The following is an 8,084-nucleotide window of genomic DNA, read 5'->3' on the forward strand; positions in this document are numbered from 1 at the left end:
TCGGTATTTTGATGATTTCAGCAACATTTTTCCACGCATTTATCTAAAAACTGATGTTTGTAGTTCGGTATGGGTTCTAGTTCCGGTGGCGGAACATTTTATATATAGGTCCATGTTTTCTTATAGTCTCCATATAAGGGTACTTCACTATATTCGATATTTTGATGATATTTGCAACATTTTTCCACGGCTTTGTATAAAAAAAGTATTTGTAGTTCGTAATGGGTTCTAGCTCCGATGGCAGAACATTAAATTTCTAGGTCCACGTTTTCCTATAGCGCACATATAACGGTACCTTCGGATATTTGGTATTTTGACGATTTAAGCCACATTTTCTAAAAGATTTACCAACTATGATTATAGTTATAATTTAAAGTCGGAAGGAATTTATGTATGAACGGAATATCCTCCTCTGCATCAAGTTTTACTAAATTTGGGGAGGAATTTCAGTCTGAACCGATATCCATCAAAATCCATCTTACTTGTGCTGCTTTATACTCACAATAAACGTGAAATCGGATAAAAAAAGGTATTTTTATGCTATATCAGATAGCTAGCGCTAAATACCGTTGTTGTGGAAAACATTTTACGGGTGTGAGGGGCTTGAATACCAAATCTGATGAAACATATATATGGGACTTATGGCCATATCTTAACCGATTTTCACCAAATTTGATACACGCTAAATTCGTATGTGCCAAAATCCATTCAATTCGGGTTTATATTAACCATTTGGTGCACAATAAACTTGAAATCGAGTAAAGATATAAAATATGGGAGCTATATCCAAATTTGAACCGATCTCGAAAAATTTGCCAAAGGTATTTCTGAGATGTATTTGATATATTTCTCCTATCATCGATGTAAGTAAAAGTGCAAATCTGGCATATATGGGAGCTATATCTAAATTTTGACCGATTATGTCCAATTTCAATAGGCTTCGTTTATTGTCGATCGGACAATAAATGCGACCTGTGCTTTGTTTACAAAAATACATAGACAGACGGAGGGACGAAAAGACGGGCGGACAGGCACAAATCATCTCAAGATGTTATTCAATGCCGATCATTAAAATTAACTACGGTCAATTTCGCTCCCTTTTCTATGTTACAAACATATGCACAAAGACACAATACCTTGACCACAGTGTGGTGTGCGGCATAAAAGCAGTTTGGATAATTTCATCCCCTTAATATTTTGCCATCAACCGCCCTCCCCCAGTAATATGCTGTGACCCCAACTCCATGCTAAATTTCGTGAGGATCAAATCATAATTGAAACATGTAGCGTGATTACAAATAAACATGGATCGACGGACGGACACATACCTATTACTAATGGTATTAGTCGTTGATGCGTAGGGAAATAAAGAGACAATTTCTATTAAATATTTCAAAGAAGGTATTTGATATGATTTTCTTAATTTGTCAAGGCTTAGACAGCATAATGCAATCGAATGTAGTAAAAAAAATTATTAGAATAATAGAAGAAGAATGCGACTAATTTTCCAATTATCGTGGTTTCAACAACGAGTGCCAGAGAACGAACGTAGGAGAACGTCCAAATGTATTAAACGACTTATTTAAATAAACTATTAAAAGAAAACTTAAACACTTTGTTAATCACTGCTGTTTTATTAATACGAGACTTAACAGCAAAATTCCAAGAAACTTCTTAGTCAATCATAACAATATATCCCATATGGTCTAGTGGCTAGGATATCTGGCTTTCACCCAGAAGGCCCGGGTTCGATTCCCGGTATGGGAAATTGTTTTTTTTTATTTTTTGTAGTATTATTCTTCTTTTTAATAAAATCATGAATATTATTCACAAAAAAGTATAAAAAATTCACTTTTAGATGTTTTAAATTTTCCGGGTAAATGACTAATTGCAATAAATGACTATTGAACACATAGTTTGTACGTCAACACGGCGGAATGTTTTTTATATTTCATTATGATTCAAAAACAAGTTCAAAAGTATCAGTCGGTTTAGTAGACTCTCAATCAATGTTCGAATAGTCAAATTGCCAATATTGGCCCATGGCCTATTACATATAAAAAAATTGGTATGGCTTACTACTATAAAAAAATTGGTATGGGCAAAATTACAAGAAAATCGAACATTTATATCCAATTTGAGGGAAATCATACATTCATCTCAGGTTTCTGGTTAAAAGAGATATATTTAGTTATGGCAAGTTCTAAAGAATCGCTGACTTGTTTTGCAAGTCATGGCAGATAAAAGTATTGAAAATTGTAGCCCTTTGTGAGTGAGGTACCAGACGGGGTTCACAGATATATATCATCTGCACAACAGACCAAAAATGTTTGTGTGTGTGAAATTTGAAGAGTTTTGAATGCTTATTTCGCTTTCTGTGAGCGTTTTGTTTTTCAAAATCTTGTTAGCAAAAGAAATGGCCCGACCTCTGCCATCTTTATAACAGATCTTGACGAATATTCAAAATTTCTACCTTTTGTGGGGGGAGGTACCAGAAGGGGTGGACAGATATTTTTAATCTTGGTACCAGACCTTGGGTTAATCAAAATATTGGCATGTTTGAAATTTTAAGACAATTGGGATGTGTGCTATTTTAAGACAATCGGACTCTTACGTCACATTTTATAAGAGTTGTAATTATTCAAAATTTTGACATTTTGTGGGGGTACTTGATGGAGTGAACCGATACTGTCCAATTACGCACCTGACCTATCACTGACGCAAATATTAGGATTTGCAAAGTTGCATCAAAATCGGATTATCGTTTCTCTTTCTGTGAAAAAATACTTTTTTTTTTAAATTTCGACCTTTTGTGGGCGAGGTACCAGAAGGAACGGACCGATACATTCCATCTCAACACCAGACCTTGGGTTGATAAAAATATTGGGATGTATGGAATTTGATGACAATCAGACTCTTAATCCACATTTTATAAGAGTTGTAGTTATTCAAAATTTTGACCCTTTGTGGGGAAGGTACTTGATAGAGTGAACCGATATTGTCCATTTTCGCACTTGACGTAGTACTGACAAAAATATTAGGATTTGCTAACTTGGAGCAAAATCGGATTATCGTTTCTCTTTCCGTGCAGAAAAAATATTTTTTGAAAATATCGATCTTTTATGGGAAGGTACGAGAAGGAGCCAGACAGACGGACGGACGGACATCCCTAGATCGACTCCAAATGTCCTGAAACGGATTTGGTCCAAAGATACCTAGAGTGTAAAGCCGTTATTTCGACCAGGCACGTTTTGACCGTATCAAATGATATATACCTTCTGTAGCCATATGGCTGAGGGTATAAAAAGATTGTTTATAATTTTCATAATCGATAAAAATTATATACGTTTTCTTTCGTTATTTTTAAAATTTCGTAGGATGACATCAAAGCGAGCACCGTGTAGGTTCTCCAAGTCCAACCTTAAAACGATTAATTTAACTTGAGGTCCATAACTGAACTTTAACCATTAACAAATTGTTTGCGGAAATACATAATACGCTGTACATAGTTTGTTGCATTGTATTTTTTGTGATTTATTTTTCACACTCTTATCGCGATTTTCCACATTGTTAACCGAATGACACTGAATACAAACGACAAGAAAATTCAAAACAAATGAAAACAGAATCAAAGAAAACAATCGTAGAAACAATAGCAGAAAATATAGTGTGATAGTCACACGTAGCATTGACACTCAACAAAATAGGTAGGTCGGAGGCGGGAATCGCTTATTTTTTGACATTTTTATACATTTTAAATGAAATAGTTATTTTAAGGCTCAACAGTTGCTATTTTCTCTAATGTGATAGGTGTGGAAAATTGGACTCAATCGGTCCACTTTCAAGCATGGATCCTATATAAATTTAACTGTTGATTTTCAACTATTCACCTACGATTTAACATTTTCGATTCCAACAGGTACAATTTGTTCTCATCAAAAGGTTTCCAGGTTATAGTATTTTTCGCAGCCCCCTGTCATACCACCTACCAACATTTGGCTTCAGGAAAGTTATAATTTGGTTTCAGAGGGAACTAATATATTGGAGACTGAATCGATTTTCACTAACTTTAAATGAGATATTTTTATCTTTTATACCAGGATTATATTATATGGGGCCATACCAAAAAATGTACCAATTTAGACAACCTTATACTACAGGGATTGTTATCTATTGCAAGTTTCAAATGCCAAATTTAAAAAACTTCCGTGGGTAAATGTGACAAGGATTATCAAAATACCGAACATCAGTGGCTATCATTATATAGTGGCCATAGGAAACATGGATATAGATATTAAATGTTCTGCCACTGGAGTGAAACCCTATTTATATTTATAGACAAATCCGTGGGAAATGTGGCGAAAATCATCAAAATACCGAATATCGGGAGGTACCGTTATATGAGGGCTATGCGAAAATATGGACCTATACATACAATGTTTCACCACCGGAACTAGAACCCATTATGACCTACATATACCAATTTTAAGACAAATCCATGGAAAAGGTGCAAAAATCGTTAAAATACCGAATATCGGGAGGTACCATTATATGGGGGATATACGAAAATATGGACCTATACATGAAATGTTCCGCCAGTGAAACTAGATCTACATATACCAATGATCTACATATACCAATTTTCAGGCAAATGCGTGGAAAAATTTGTCTGGAAAACTACAAGTGGCTATCGTTAGAGCACTCCAGCCGACGCTGGTCGAAAAATGGCTCGTGACCAGAACATATCGCAATATTCCATTCGGCAAATATTGAAAAATGAGCTTGGGGTAAAGCCATTGAAATTCCAAAAAGTGCAAGAACTTACACCGCGACGGAAAGAAAATAGACTCTAAAGAGCTAAAGAGTTGCTTTGCTTGGCTGAAAGTGGTGAACTGCCGAATTTGGTTTTCTCCGATGAGGAGTTTGTAACAAACAAAATGATCGTGTTTACTTGCCAAAGAGGTCAGCTTAAAATGAGCACCTTCGGTTGGCCACCAGAACTCAAGCGCCGGTCAGGTGATGGTGTGGGCCGCCATAAAAGCCGATGGTCGCTCTCCGCTCGTCTTAATCGACAGTGGCATCAGAATAAATGCTGGATATTACAGCGAAAATATTCTGGAGGGCGTATTAAACATTTTGGCCGCAGACCTTGGACATTCCAACAGGACTCAGCTCCATCGCACTTAGCACGCGCCACCCAAGAATGCTTATAAAATGAGGTTCCTCTTGTGTATGGAGTATTTTGGAAAGCAAGGTTGGCACTAAAAAATACCAAAGTATCGATCACCTCAAGCAAGCGCTTCGCAGGGAATGGGCCAAAATAACGCAGATCAACATTCGGGCAGCGTGTGACGGTTTCATTGGACGTTTGAAGCCCATAATTCGTACAAAAGGTGACCAATTCGAACAAATCTAAACTTATTCTAAAATTTGATGCTATTTCCGAAATTTTTTGCTTTCCTTCAATAGAATTTAAAAAAAATTAAAAATTATGTGTTTGACTTTGTTGCAGTTTTTTTCTCACCCTGTATATGGGAGCCATAGCTATGTCTGAACCGATTTCACCAAATTTTATGTACTGACTGAATTTCGTTCAGAAGTGCCAAAATTCACTCCATTTGGACTGATATTAACCATCTAGTGTATCGAAATCTGAGACGATCTCGATAATATTTGCAAAAGTATTTCCGAGCTCTATAAGATATCTGGTACCGAATATCGTTCTTGTGAAGTGCATATTACGAATGTGACGGACTTAAAACCCCAAATCAGATGAAACATAGATATGAGAGCTAAAGCTATATCTGAACCGATTTTCACCAAATTTGATGTACTTGCTTTTATTATTTACAGATTCCCAATGAACGGTTTGCAATGATCTCCCTTAATGTCACAAGGAACAACAGAAACCCCAAATCATTCGAAACATTTTAATTAATTTTTTATCAGTGTACTTTTCCGCCGCATGTGACATACGCCGGATGACACTGAAATTCTTTGAAAATTCAATTTCTTACCTTTTCTTTCTCTCCGATAAACAAATGGTTTTTTCTCTGTGATGGACACTGGACACTAATAGGTTAGGTTATTTAGGTTTCAAAGCACACATTTATCGATTTGAATATTAAATAAAGACACAAAATAATTATCTTCGAATAATTTAATTGATTAAATAATCCAAAAAAAAAAAAAAAAAAAAGAGTTACGTTGCCAAAAATAATGCCCGCACAACAAATTTATTGCTGGATTTCAGCAAACATTTCACTTTTTTCCAACTCTGCTCCTATCAAATCAATTGATATTCAGTTTGTGGCACTTTTGATACGGTAGCAACATTAGGTGGGTGCATGCAAACAACAACAACCAGCGACGGTAGCAGAAAACAAAACAGCAACACCAACACCGACTTCAACAATCAAAGGTTTTCTTTAGCGTTTCAAGCCCCGTTTTATTTTAATTCTGTTAAACGCTTTTTTTGTATCGCTTACAACCTCTCCCGTCCAATTTGAAAAACCAACTGAAGCTCGTAACTCAAAACTAACCCTTAAAGAGGCGGAGGTTCGTGCATCACAACTTTGTTGAATTCCGCGTCTGACCATAGCATAAAGAAGAGGCGCAAAAAGTACGTGTCCGCAGAGAAATAAACCAAAAACAAAATCATGTTAACATATTTTTAACACTGGTCTACAAAGTTTCTCTATTGAACGTACATTGAAAATAGTTAATTTTTAGAAATTTAAAATTCAGTTATAGTAGCTATGGTAGAATTAAGAAGGTAAAGTCATGCAATCATATGTTTACAATTTTTTCAAAATTATTTATTTGACAACATCTCATTATCAAAATTTATGTTTACAAATCCATTGTATAAAGACGAATCAGAGTTGAGACCCTGTTTTCTGTGGAGTGGAATTTTTCAATGAAAGTTACAGAAAATACAGAGATGGGTAAGCTTATTTGAAGGACTTTACCTTCTTAATTTTAACATGGGTTTAACCTTATTTTATTTAAATTACGTATTGCATTTTCCATCTGAACCACTCTGATGTCTTCAAAATGCTATCTCTTTGTCTGAAATGTACCAAAAATATGAATCGATTAATTTTATATAGAATTAGATGTAATGTTTTCTGAAATTCTGACTTGTGTGAAAATATCGTCACAGCTGGTGCGCAGATAACTCTCGAAAGCAGTATCCGATTTGATCTAAACTTAGACCGAAATCGGAGATATGCAATATCACTCCTTTTGGTACCTCCGCCACTAAAGGTTAAAAATTTCACAGAAAATAATTTACAGAATAAAACAAGAAAATGTAATCCAATTTTGTGCAAACTTTGTAAATCCCAATATTTTTATCACTGCTCGGACAGGTGCGAAAATGGTCAATATAGGTCCACTCTATCATGTACCTCACCCACAAAAGCTGAACATTTTCAATAATTATAACTCTTATGAAATGCGATTCTTTTCAAATTTCGCACATTCCAACATTTCTATCCACACAAAATCGTATGTGAATACAGAATATTTCGGACCACTCCTTCCGGTACCTTCACCACAACGGGTAAACATTTTGAATAATCGTGAAGCATAAAACGCGAAATTAACATCCGATTATTTTCAAATTTCACTCATCCCAAATTTCTACTGGTTTAAGATCTGGTGTAAAGGTGGTAGATATTGTTCAACTCCTTCTGGTATCTCCCCACAAAGGTGTCCAAATTTTATTAAACCTTGAGGGTCATAAAACGCAAAATGAGAATACGATATTTTCAAACTTGGCACATTATAATATTTCTATTAACACAAGGCTAGGTGGGAAGATCCATCCCCACTACGGGTCAAAATTTTGAATAACCATGAAGCTCATAAAAATCGAAATGAGCATTCGATCACTTTCAAACTCGGCACATCTCATTATTTCTGCTAACACAAGATCAGCTGTGAAGATGGTAGATATTGATGAACTCCTGCTGGTACCTTTCCCACAAGGGTCAACACTTTGTATAACCATGAAGCTCATAAAACGCAAAATGAGAATCCGAATATTTTCAAACTTGGCGCATCTCAATATTTCTATC

The 8,084-nt window shown here is 35.4% G+C and overlaps 1 protein-coding gene and 1 non-coding gene across 2 annotated transcripts in view; one reads left to right on the plus strand and one right to left on the minus strand.

The window, feature by feature from the left end:
• Window positions 1-6,157, minus strand: part of LOC101887338 (beta-glucuronidase) — a 35,754-nt gene extending 29,597 nt beyond the window's left edge. Inside the window, exon 1 of the mRNA XM_011294242.3 lies at window positions 6,018-6,157. The gene's annotated coding sequence lies outside the window, so the exon portion shown is untranslated. The remainder of the gene's footprint in view (window positions 1-6,017) is intronic.
• TRNAE-UUC (transfer RNA glutamic acid (anticodon UUC)) lies at window positions 1,696-1,767 on the plus strand. Its single transcript has one exon. It is a non-coding gene; the product is annotated as a tRNA-Glu (tRNA).
• Window positions 6,158-8,084: the final 1,927 nt, after the last annotated feature.

The sequence above is a fragment of the Musca domestica genome, unplaced genomic scaffold (assembly GCF_030504385.1).
Source record: "Musca domestica strain aabys unplaced genomic scaffold, Musca_domestica.polishedcontigs.V.1.1 50, whole genome shotgun sequence".
NCBI lineage: Eukaryota > Metazoa > Arthropoda > Insecta > Diptera > Muscidae > Musca > Musca domestica.